At 50.3% G+C, this 13,380-nt stretch overlaps 1 protein-coding gene across 1 annotated transcript in view; it reads right to left on the reverse strand.

Annotated features, from left to right (window-relative positions):
- The window catches only part of ASB2 (ankyrin repeat and SOCS box containing 2), a 44,195-nt gene extending 43,437 nt beyond the window's left edge, over nt 1-758 (reverse strand). The window contains exon 1 of the mRNA XM_024232039.3: nt 413-758. The gene's annotated coding sequence lies outside the window, so the exon portion shown is untranslated. The remainder of the gene's footprint in view (nt 1-412) is intronic.
- Between the last annotated feature and the right edge of the window lie 12,622 nt (nt 759-13,380).

A 13,380-nucleotide genomic window follows, 5' to 3' on the forward strand; every position in this document is an offset into this window, starting at 1 on the left:
CATTAAATTAACTCCCTCTCATGAAAACCTCTATCTGTGCGTCTGACCTGAAAGCATTTCTGAAAGTCACTTGTCTGACACAGATATTGCCCAAGACCTACAGACTCAACAATAGCATCATTGATAAATCCTTTTGCATTTCCATTTTTAGAAGTGCACAGCAGAGTGATATTCTGAGCAAGAGTCCTCCAGCAGAATGGGTAAGTACATGCAAATTGCTGAGTCTCTGTTCATTGCATCCAAAATGAAAGTCACCAGCATGCTGTATAACTCAAGAAAATACGAGAGAGAGGGAAAAGCAACATCACAGTTTGACTACAAGAGGTTTCCAGTAAGTACTGCAGCCGAAAATCCCCGCCAGCCAAACAATCTTTTGCAAGATCTGTATAAGAAAGTTGAAAGCATGCATTACCTGTTAGGCTCTGAAACAAGGGTACAATTCAGGGGTAATACAAAGGATTTTCTTGAAAGTGTCTTAATTCAGAACATGCTCCCCGAGTTTTCCTTCTGCCCTGGCCCCAAGCTTCTGGCTGCTCTGCCAGGCAGTTCTGAAACGCTGTCCTTTGAAGCAGGGAGTTTATTTTGGGGCCACCGCATGACCAACGTTGACAAGCCAAACTATAAGATGTTATGCATCTCAGATTTCCTGTTTGGAGGTTGCACTGAGGAAGCTGCAATCCTGCCTTCTGTTCCTCCGGGTGCATCGAATACAGACTCTCACTTCAGAGAGGATCCCGGAGCTTTGGCCCTCACGTGATGTCATCATTTGTGATCCTTGACATGGAGGCCATATATGGGTATGTTTCTGGAACTACCCAGGAGGGAGCCAGACAGGAGAGAGATGCAGTGGGTCAGAGACAGAGGCAGGGAACGAGGACGAGGAGACGCAGAGTTGGGAGACATAAAGAGTGAGGAACAAGGGAGGAGGAAGAAGGGGAAGAGGAGAAGAAAAGGCAACAAAGGAGGGAAGGCAAGACAGCAGGAAGGAAGAGGATGGAGTGAAAGAGAAGGGAAGAGGGGGAGAGAGGAGATGAAGGAGTTGATGTAAAAGGGATTTGGAGAAATCAAGGTTTGGTGCTGAGCTTGTGGCAGCATTTGGGGATAGCAGGTGTCTGGCTGCTGGATACTGTGGGGTGGGGCTGGGGATACAAAGGGCCAGGGTACAAATGAGCCAACAAACAAACACAGAGGCATGTGGGCAAGCCCTGGGCAGAGATACACAACAGAAGAGAGCCCTTCCTCCTGGTCTAGGGAAGAACGTCCCATTTCTGGAATAGGTCAAATGTCAAAGACAACACATACACAGCCACACGCACTGAGCATCCGGGATGTGACAGGACACGGCCAGGCACCTATGCTCCCACCCGTGTGTTCACATCTCATGCCTCAGAGTTGGGGGTCCAGAAACATGACTTGGTCTGTTCCTCTAAGGGGAGAATCATTTTCATTTCAGTGGCCCATTCCCCTTGGAGGATGTGGATTTATGACAGCCACAGCATGATTTCTCACCGATTCAAACTCAGGAAACCTCAGGATGCCTTTACACACACTTTGAATATTCCACAAGGAAATACATCTCAGTATACAAGGTGCCATGGGTTTGGGTCAAGGTTCTGGAGGTCTGACTGGTGCTAAAGATGAGAGGGACACCAGCGGTCCCCAGGCGGTCCCCCAGCTTCCCTGGTACCTGCCAAATTGCTCATCACCCCAGCTGGGTCAGTCTTCCCAGGCCACTGTGGCTGGGTGGCCCCTCAAAATTAGCTCAGGTTCAGCCCCTTCCAGACCCATGTGCTATGGAGGGAGTGTAGGAGAAGGGCAGAGAAAGGGCTGTCAGATTCTTTTTACTTTTTGGAGACTTTCCTGCCCAGTAGGACGTTCCAGTGGCCTCTGTGGGACAGCTCCCGGAGGCCGGGCTGCTTTCCTGGGCTCCTTGCTGGAGGCAAAACACAGGTTCCTCTACTTCCTGCTCACCACCTGCCCCTCCCCGATCTGACCTGGAAGGTGGGCCACGGTCAGGCAAGGCCCTTCCTAGGTTGCCCTCTGCCTCACCCTCTCAGTCCAGACAAAGCTGTTATGGTCAACAGAGCTAGAGAAACTCACACTCCAGATCCCGAGTCTTATGCCTGGACTTAGCTTTAGAAAATCAAGACCCAAGTTGTGGATAAGAGTCACAGAGAACAGAAAATGCACTTGGGGGTGGGGGTGGACAGCAGAAGATGGGGGCTTGCTGGACACACTTTGATTGGAACATGAAGGCATCATCTTGCTGCACTCACAACAACCTTCCAAGCATCACCCCATATGACAGATGAAGAAACCGAGGCTCAGAGAGGTTGGGTGGTTTGTCTACAATGCCACAATTTGTAAGTGATGGCTTAGCTTATCTGACCCAGTTATGTCTGACACAAAGACCACTGCTTTTAGCCATAGCTGTATCTCCTACAACGCAAATGTTGGGGCAGAACAAGGAACCCCACAAGGCAGGATGGAAAAATTCCCGAAGCTCTAGGTTGCTGATAATGGTTCCTTTGGGAAGAAGCTGCTAGAAGAGTGCCCTGGATACATACTGTCCTGTAGACCAGCAGACAACATGTCCTCTGGATGAGGACTTCTGCTCCCCTGTCGCCATACCAAGGAATCCAGCATCACTGTGTCCTCTTCTCCTCTGGGCTCCTCTTGTGCTCATAATTCACCAGCAGTGGGGTTTCAGCCAGGGCTGTCAATTCAAGCATGAAGGACCTTTGCCGGGGTGCATCACATAGGGATGAAAACCTCGCCTAGCCCATTCACATTCTTTTCCTCATCTGAGGTGTAGGGGAGCTGTCAGGTGGACAGGCTGGGTGTGTTATCCCCAGTGTCCAGATAAGGAGACCAAGTATGCCACAGGGGCTGAGCCAAGGCCCCGCCTCCTTCATTGGGTCACGTCCCCACGTGAGCCTTTCCACAGAAGGGGCCAAACCACAGGCCACCAAGTGGTATCAGAAAAGTGACCACAATCGAGGACCCCAAAGCCCACTCTTAAATGAGAGAATGGGGTTTATTGTCTTACTCAACCACGACCAAGCCTTTCCCCACGTTTATTGCCCCTCCAAGTCCCTGGTAAATCTGAGCTGTATCCAAAAGTACATGTGGCTTTCCCAAAGTGATGAAGTTGGAACAAAATCTGTGGGGAAACAGCAGAGTGTTTATCAAGTTAAAATGAAATATACAGGGAAACAGTCACAATATGTTAAGTGGGAAAGACAAAGTTTCCCTCTTTTGTACAAGTGTGCATAGAAAAATATCTAGAAGGAAATACTACATGTTAAGAAGTCACCTCTTTTGAAACACCTCTGTGTTTCAAAATTTTCAGCAATTACAGCATGGAAAAAATGGCAAGGGCAACATTATTTAGGTAATTGATTGGATCTGAGTTTCTGGTTGGACATTAGGGCCCAGCTCTTAACAAGATGGACCATCGTTCACCAGGGTGTCCTCCTAGAGTCTATTTCAATAATTCCCTCTGTGACTGTCAACAGACAGGCCAATCCTGTCTTTGTCTTGAGTTTTGTGGACACTTACTAGCAGCAGCCAGCTTCCTAAGACTGGGATGAGTTGAGGGCCAGGGGAAAGAAAGATATTCATCAACTTACAGTGGTATTAGGTTGGTGCAAATTAAAAAGGAATTAATTAATTATGTTTGCACCAACATAATAGCTTATATCCAGGGTGGCTGCCATCCATTCCTTCCCTTCACATGTATGCATGCTTGCATGCCTGTGCATGGGCACGCACACACACACACACACACACACACACACACACACACACACACACACACCAAACTCCATCCAAGATGTGAGTCTATTCCTTCCATCCCCTTGAATATGGGGTGGTCTAGTGATTGATGTAACAATAGAATGCAGTAGAAATGATGTCCTGAGACTTCCAAGGCTAGGTCATGAGATGCTCTGTAGCTGCCATGTCGTGAGGAAGTCCAAGCAAGCAACACCCAGGGCCCCTGGAGCATCCAGCACCAGGCAGAGGGGTGAAGACACCCTCTTGGAGGTGGATCCTCCACCTGCAGCTGCCACAGCTAATGCCACGTGGAGCAGAGACAAACCACCCACAACTTCCTGACCTATAAACCACAAGCTATGATAAAATGGTTGTTTCGTGCCACTGGGGATTGAGGTAGTTTGATATGTAGTAATAGTCAATCCAGACGCTCACCAAATATTCACTGTGGTCTCAGCTGCACGCTCCTCAGCTCTCGTGTGCTACCCGTGAACTTTTTTCTGACTTTCCACTTGTCTTTGTTTCCATTTAAAAAAAGAAAAACAGATTCAAACTAAATTTTTTTTTTCCTCACTCTTTACAAAAGAATGTAGTCCCAAGTCATTTCCCAGTTCTTGGGTTTATCAGACCAGAAGCTCCTTTGGCTGAGATTCTGTCTTACGGGGGTATTGTGATCCCTCTAACTGAAGGGACTCTTGGCTATCCTGGTGTTCAGAGCCCTCATTTACTAGTTCAGGCCCCAAGAGGTTCTGTGCCTTCTCTGAGATCACCCAGCAATTTGGGGGCAGAATAATTCACACATTGAAAACCATGCCAGTGGGAACCATGCCCCATGGGATCAGAGGTTGAAGTCCTAAAGCACAGGCACTCTCCTGACAAAGGCAGGGACAGCGTTGAACTCGAGCCTGTGGAGGGCAGGCAGTGTGACTCAGAGGAAAGAGAACTGTGCTGGGATCTGGCCTTAGCTGCTCATTAGAATCATATTACACTTACCTATGCCTGCCCCACCCCAGAGATTCTGATTTAAATAATCTGTGTCGAGGCCCAAACAGGACCGATTTTTAAAAACTTTTTATTAAAGTTCAATATACCCACAAAAAAGTGCAACTTTCACACATGTACAGCCCAACACATTTTCACAGACTGGACACACCCAACATCTGAATATTATAAGCACCTCAAGAGCTCCCACCACCCACCACCTCCTGCCAGGGGTGACCACTCTCCTGACTGCTAGCAGGACAGGTTCCTTTGAACTTCATGTGAATGAAATCATTGCGTCTCCTTTCATTTAACAACACATTGTGAGACCTGCCCATATTGTTTCATGGAGTTGTAGATTGTTATTTTAATTGCTGTGTAGTATTCCATGCTATGAATATATCACAATTTATTTATTCTACTGTTGATGGACATCTGGGTGGTTCCAGTTTTGGGCGATGATGAAGAGTGTAGCTATGAACGTTCTAGTACATGTCTTTTGGTAAATATTCATACTCCTTTCTCTTGGGTATACACCTAGGATGGGGTTTGCTGGGTCAGTTTAGGCCTTCTTTCAACTTGAGTGAAACTGTCACATGGCTTTCCAAAGTTGTGTCAGTTTGCACTCCCATCAGCCATGCATAAGAGTTCCGGTCACTCTATATCCTTACCAACATTGGTAGATTCCATCTTTTTTCTTTTTTTTTGAGATGGAGTCCTGCTCTGTTGCCCAGGCTGAAGCCCAGTGGTGAGATCTCGACTCACTGCAACCTCTGCCTTCTGGATTCAAGCGATTCTCTTGCCTCAGCCTCCCAAGTAGCTAAGATTACAGGTGCCCACCACCACACCCAGCTAATTTTTTTGTATTTTTAGTAGAGACGGGGTTTCACCATGTTGGCCAGGCTGGTATCGAACTCCTGACCTCAGGTGATCTGCCTGCCTCAGCCTCCCAAAGTGCTGGGATTACAGACGTGAGCCACCGCACCCAGCCTCCATCTTTTTTCATATTATCTCTTTTGATGGGCATCCGTGGCATCTTGCTGCAGTTTTAATCTGCACACCCCTGATGACAAATTACTGTGAGCATTTGAGCAGCCCTGGCCTCAGTGATCTCTGGAGCCTTTCTGGGGTCCCTAACTTTGCACAAGGCCCACAGGCCACCCTGGGAACAGCCCTCCAGGGAGGGTTTTTGTGGGGAAACAAAGGGAATAGAAGGGGAATAAAAATGCAGAGGCAGAAACTATGCAACTGATCAGCCTGAAAGGGAGTGGGAAGAAGAATGTGTCCACCACAGGAAAGCCCCAGGACTCACACCTGGCACCAAGGTGGGTTTCACTCTCCCAAGCCTAAATAGAACCTGCCCTCCCTTACTCTACCCCCTCACCTGGCATTATCCTCCCTGCTGACCTATTCTATATTTATCTCCCATATGTGTGTTGCCTGTTTCTTCCAGCTAGAATACTTTGTCCTTCTGTTCACTGCTGTGTGTTAGTGTCTATAGCAGTGCCTGGCACATAAGAGATGCTCATTCCATAACTGTTGGACATGTGTGCCCACACTCAAGCCCACAGCCCCTGAGGCAGAATTGGGAAGGGCCTTGGTTCTGCCTGCCAGCCCGAGCCTGGCCGGTGGCTACAAAGACACACACACACTATAGGTCTCTCCCTTCCAGACATCCCTCTCTGTTTATGTCAGCCTGAATGCTCAGGAATAAAGGGGTGCATGTATGTATTGGAGAGGCCGTTTGCAGGGCCCCATACCTAGTCGGGTCTAGGGGGAACCAAGACCAGCACATGTTTCTATGACAGTGACACCTCTTCCAGAAGGAGGGAAAGAGAGTGGAGGAGGAAGAGCCAGCCAAAAGCCCCCGGGAGCTGAGCTGTGAGTCAGCGCCAAGTCCTGGGCGGACTCCAACCCAGCAATGGAACATCATCCGCTAAAATAAGCACCCCTGCGGTCCTGGCGTCCTGGCTCCCAGCCCTGGCTGCCTCTTGCTATCAGTTTATTTTGGTTTCAAATAACCAAGCTGAAGATGGACAGACAAGAGTCTGATCCTCACCCTGGGCGGGGTTCTGAAGGGGGATGGGCAGAGGACGGACAGCATGGCATAGGGGAGGCCAGACAAAGGCCCCAAGTCCTGGGAGGGAGGAAGAAGCATCCATGGAAGGGGAGGAGAGGATCCAGGGAAAGAGTGAGACGTCCTCTCTTCCTTCTTCAAAATGGGCCTTTGTTCTGGAGCAATCAGGAACCAGCTCCCAGCTTACCTCCCAGCTCAGAGGGCCAAGCCAGGTCCCAGGGAGAGAAGACAGTGTTCCCCATTTATCGAGAGCAGAGCGAGGGCAGAAGCCACATGCCTCGGATGGGAGAGAAGGGGCAGGGCAGCCTCCCAGCCTATGGCACTCTACATGTAGGGGGACACCCACTAAGATGAGGATCCATTATCCAGCAATGTCCCCTAGGGAACGGTGAAGGGCTGCCTGTAGTTGGCTCAGGGTGGCATTGGAGGCCTCCCCTCCTGTGTCTCCTGCTGTGCCCAGGCCCCACTAGGCCTAACCCTGGCCCTGTTCTCTCCAACACCCACATGCATGTAGTGGGGGCACCAGTGGGATCTCATAAGCGTGTCACCCAAGTTAGCAGATCTGAGGAGCAAAGTCCATTGCGGGACACTGGGCTGTTTGCAGCTGGCTGGGGGTTTCCTTCAGGCAAGAGTAGCTAAGAGAGAAGAGTGGGACAGAAAGAATGGGCAGAGCTATGACCTCAGCCTTCCTTGCAAGCCCCTGCTGTAAACCCCAACCCCTCATACAAATCTACAGCCATCCTTGACTGGTAAGCTGTCTGATTTAGCCACTATCCCTTGACTGGTAAGCTGTCTGATTTAGCCACTATCCCTTGACTGGTAAGCTGTCTGATTTAGCCACTATCCCTTGACTGGTAAGCTGTCTGATTTAGCCACTATCCCTTGACTAGTAAGCTGTCTGATTTAGCCACTGTCCCTGCCCATTCCAGCCCTTAGTAAGGACCTCTCCACAGCAGAAGCCCTGGCCTGTGAAGCCCAGGACTGTCTCTCATGAATACCTTGCCCCTGGTGGGAGTGCCTACCTGGTCCTGGGCTTCCCGCTTGGGAGTGCGCTTGGCGAGCCCTGTGCAGATGGTGTCTTCCTTGTTGAAGATGCCACCCTTGTTGAAGATGCAATCCAAGTTAGCACCACCCCATCTAGTTTCTAGCCCGGGCACTGGAGTCAGATGATCCCAGTCCATTCCTTGAATGCTGTGGGCCCCCAGCTACAGCCCTGCAACTCCCTGGATTCAGCTTCCTCTTCTGAAACTGGGGGAGTGATGACTCTCTCCCACGGCTGTTAGGGGGATTAAATGAGATCCCAGGACTCAGTAGGAGATACCCACTAATCAGACCTCTTCCTCCCCACCTGCCGTCTTCAGGCCTTGAGCTGCACTCTCCTGGAGGCCACTGGCTCTATTGTCTAGCCAAGTCACTTGGCCCCCTCCAGGGCTCAATCTCATCCTGCATGAATCACCCTTGGGAACTCAGGGACAAAATTAAACCCTGAGTGGCCCACAGGCCCAAGTTAGCTGCTGGGAGCAGGTTTTCCATGAGCTGGAGCTCTCTGGTGCCCTTTGGCTGGGGGGAAAGGCCTCTCCCACAGGAGGCTAGAGTGCAGCAGCCCAGCCTCCTTCGCTGGGGATGCGCTGTGGCTGGGTCGGACCCTACACGTCCTGCTGGATGCAAGAGCTCCGGGCCACGTGGGCAGAGCTGAGGTCAGACCAGCCTCCTCCAGCACTAACTGTGACTGGCAGTTGGGAAGGAGGGTGCCTTGTGGACACAGTCCCTGGCTCAGCCATTCTGGAGCCTGAGCTCGCAGGGAGCAAAACGATTCACCTGCTCCAGACAGGCAGCTGTTACCCATTTGGCATCTGTGGTGGGAGGGGCGGGGTGCCTCCAGCTGGAGGGTAACTGCTCTCAGCTTCACTTTTCACCCTCGGCCTTGCTCCCCAGGTGTATTAGTCTATTCTCATGCTTCTATGAAGGAATAACCAAGACTGGGTAATTTATAAAGGAAAGAGGTTTAATTGACTCACAGTTCCGCATGGCTGGGGAGACCTCAGGAAACTTACAATCCTGATGGAAGGTGAAGGGGAAGCAAAGACCCTCTTCACATGATGGCAGAAGAGAGACTGAGTGCCCAGCGAAGAAAGAAGCCCTTTATAAAACAATCAGATCTCGTGAGAACTAGCTCACTATCATGAGAACAGGACAGAGGAAACCGATCCATGATTGAATTATCTCCATCCCGTCCCTCCCATGACACGTGGGGATTATGGGAACTACAATTCAAGATGAAAGTTGGGTGGGGACACAGCCAAACCATATCACCAGGGAATCCCAAATGACTAGTGATGAGCATCGCAGAGGTGTCAGCCAGACCCTTGGTGAGGAAGGCCGGCATTCTGGGTGGGAGGCAGGGCTGAGATGCAGGGTTGGGTCAAGGGTCCTGATGACCTGAGGCTGGGCCATCTCTCCTTTTCCCTGCAGGTAGGAAGGGATGGGGCAGGGAACGCCCATTTACCAGCCCTCCCCTGGGATCTGGGCACTCGCACGGCCATCCTGCAAGGGAGGCTTTATCATCCTGATGTTACGGATGAGTTGCTGAGACCCTCATGGGACTTGCCTGAACTCAGAGACGGTGGGATCTCCAGCCACACAGCCTCCGTCCACACAGCCTCTGTCCTGCAGAGGACTGAAAGATCAGAACAGCCGGGAATGTCAGATCTGAGAGCTCCTTGCAGTTCATGTTCCAACATCCTTTTCCTGAGGAAAGGGGAAGCGAGTCTGGAGAATAAGAGGGGCTTGTCAGGCCTTTGTAGGAGCCATGACTTCCAGAAACCCACGGAGTGCTTTTCCATAGCTTCCTCCCATGATAATCTCATCATGCGATAGACCTTAAACCCAGGTTGTGGGGCACATAGGCAGGAACCTCACCACACTGGAGAAGGATGAGCCCAGACGGCAGGCTGCACTTCCTCATGGGCACATTCAAGATGCCTGCTACCCCCTGGAGACTCCCAGAAATGCCTAGGGGCGAGGAGGTTGTGGTTTGCAATGGATCCCAAGCCCCAGGAAGGAGCCAGGGGCTTCAAGCCCAGGCAACTCGGGTGTCAATGTCATTGTGCCTCATTGTTCCCAACCACAGGAGGTCAGGCTAGGGGCCACTCCCAGCACAGACTTGCTGGTAATGTGACTGCCCCAGATCCCTCTTCAGAACCCAGTGGCTAAGAGCCCACACTCTGAAGTCATCTGCCAGCTCAACCACTTAGTAGCTGTGTGACTGTGGAAAGTCTATTTAACTTCTCTGCCTTGGCTTCCTGATATACATTGCAGGCAGGAGGAGAATGATATTATCCATAGCTCACAGGAAGTTTGCAAAGATTAAATTTTATGACATAGTACCCCCAAGCATTCTGTGTATATATATGTGTGTATATATATATGTATATACACATATATATACAATATGTGTATATATTAATACAATATATACATAATATATGTTATCATACATAATTTATATATAGTATTCATATATTTATATATCCGTATATGTATGTTCATATTCATATATGTATATATCCCTTAGAATAAAGACTTATAAATGTTAGAGGTTGTTATTAGCTTAAACTTGCTGACAGAGAGGATGACAGAGACAGAGGGGATGGTGGTTGGCTGGAGACAGTGGTTCTTAACTGGGGACAATTCCTGAAGACATTTTGGGTTGCCACAACTTGGGGGAAAGGGGAGGATGCTCTTAGTATCTAGTGGGCAGAGGCCAGGGATGCTGCTAAATATCTTATAATGCACCAGGCAGGACCCATGCCTGCCTGCCCCCCACCCCATAGAATTAGGGCCCAAATGTCCACAGTGCCATGGGGAGGAAGCCTGGCTGAAGAGCAGGGGCAGTGGAAAGTGGCTGTTAGGGAGTAGAACGGAGCCTGAGCCAAGCTGACAAAGGGGTAGGTTTGGATTTCGGGAATAGCTGCCACCAGAAGAACTGAGTGGATTTCCAACGCCTTGTGACTGTTACATAATGGGATGATTCACTGAATGGGGCTCGTAAACCCACTCTGAAGGCCACCAGCAGGGGGACATGTGGCTGTGGTTTGAGCAGCACAGAAAGAACAGCCATAGTGACCATGTGCAGGTCGGGGTCCTCCTTTAAGCAGGAAAGGGGAGCCCTAGGCAGGTCTCAGCCCTGCTTGTAGCTGACAGCACACCACACACACATAGTTTACATTCCTTAAGTGAAGAGGTGGATTTAACCCACCAGTTAGTATGACAGTGGGCAAATGAACTAGTCTTTTTTTGAGACAGAGTCTTGCTCTGTTGCCCAAGCTGGAGTGCAGTGGTGCGATCTTGGCTCAATGCAACCTCCGCCTCCCAAGTACAAGCAATTCTCCTGCCTCAGCCTCCTGAGTATCTGAGATTACAGGCATCTGCCACCACACCCAGCTAATTTTTGTATTTTTAGTAGAGACGGGATTTCACCATCTTGGCCAGGCTGGTCTCAAACACCTGACCTCAGGTAATCTGCCCGCCTCAGCCTCCCCCAGAGTGCTGAGATTACAGGCATGAGCCACCACACCCAGCCGAACTAGTCTTCTAAAAATATTAAGTACCTACCTGTTGAAGTCTCCTGTTTTCTACAAATACAACACTCCATCTCTTTCTTGGTGTGCATGTGTGCAGGTGTGTGTGTGGATGCCCCAGTGTGCACGTATGAGCACATGTGAGATGTGCAAACTAACAACTCTACAGGCATGTGAGGCACCTCACACGTTGGAAAGGACTTGAGCCTAACCACCAGTGTGCTGCTCTTCACCCTTCTGGAAAGTTCTGACCCTATGCAAACCTTTCCCCTCTCCAGAGCCCTGAGAAATTGAGGAAGGGAGTGCACTGTGGAGCTCTTAGGAATACAGGCCCTTCCACACTTTGAAAGTGCCTCTGAAACCAGATGAGCGACTGGAAGTTGCTGCATCCACCAATCTTTTTTCTCTGAGAATAAAAATTCTAATCATAAGTCAGTTGGAATTTAAATCAAGCGTACCTAAATATTTTCAAAAACAGAAATAAAAAATGGGATAATTATTTTGGAAGAGTTTGTGAATCCTGGGATGCAACCTCCTGTCCCACGTCATTTCAAAATAATTGGTTGTTCGATAAAATTCAGCCTCTGGGCATGGTGGCTCACTATAATCCCAGCACTTTGGGAGGCCGAGGAAGGTACAGTTTGAGACCAGCCTGAGCAACCTGGTGAAACTCCATCTCTACAAAACATACAAAAATTAGCCAGGCATGGTGGCGTGCACCTGTAGTCCCAGCTACTCAGAAGGCTGAGGTGGGAGGATCACTTGAGCCCAGGAGGCAGAGGTTGCAGTGAGCTGAAATTGTGCCACTGCACCCCAGCCTGGGTGACAGAGCGAGATCCTGTCTCAAAAAAAAAAAAAAAAGAATTCATTTAACAAACATGTTTGCTGCCAACCTTTGTGCACACAGGTACTCTCATACATACTCGTGCACACGCATGGTCTTGTACGCACCCGGTAAGGAGACCTTCCAGGAAGCTCAGGGCCCCCTGGTATGAGCTGACACTGGGTGAGGAAGGTGAGGGCATGAAAAGAAAGGGTGTTTGATATTGATATTTCTCATGGTCCAAAGTGGCCATCTCCGCTTCACAGCTAAGGAGATGGAAGTATAGAGACTTGAAAACATGTTTCTAGGTTCAGTGCATTAATGCAGGGTCCAGATTTCTTTCTGTCTTTCCTTGCCCTTTCTCCCTTACTTCCCACTTTTCCTGGTGCCACTGAAGCCAGTCACATCCCCTCCAAACTGCACTGTCATAGCTCCTGGCCTGGCCCCTGAAGAGCGTGTGACCTGGGCAGTCACATCGACAGACAGGGCTGTGCCCTGAGGGTGGATACACTGCAGCCCACAGGGCACTGCCAGCCCCGGGCTCGTGGGACAAGTGCTGACTGGATGCTAGTGCAGGGCCTGCCCGTGGCCCTCTTGGCATTCCAGCTGGCCTCTCTGTCTTTGCCCTGCCCTCAGGGCCTCTGGCTTTATATTTACCAGCACTGCCTGGCCCAGTGGGATCAAATGTCTGCCGTGCCACACGTCCCAAGCAAGGACTGCAGAGGCCTTCAGATGATCTCCAGGCTGCAGTACCCAGAGGTCTGGTTTCTGACCCAGGTGCCTGTCCAACCCGAAGGCTGCTGTGCATCGCCTTTTGGGAAAGGCTGGCCTGGAGAGAATCAAAGCAGGTGGCTGCATTTTGCCAGATCTTCTTGGTAGGGCCTCTGCGGCCTATGTGGTCAGCCCCAGAGGACCTGCGCAGCCTCCTCTTCCTCATGGCTCTGCCTCTGCCCCACCGTCTGTCCATCTGTGTCTGGCCTGTTGAACCCTTTTGGGCTTGGAATGCCCTCTCCCTTGGGCCGTGTGGGCCCTGGGAGCAGCTGGCATGGGGTTGGTGTGGGCGCTGGGCCAGCAGCCTGGCTCCCTCCCTCTTCCCTCCACTCTCTGGAGGCGGGGAGCACCAGGTCCTCACCTGTGACGCA

Source organism: Pongo abelii, chromosome 15 (assembly GCF_028885655.2).
Source record: "Pongo abelii isolate AG06213 chromosome 15, NHGRI_mPonAbe1-v2.0_pri, whole genome shotgun sequence".
NCBI lineage: Eukaryota > Metazoa > Chordata > Mammalia > Primates > Hominidae > Pongo > Pongo abelii.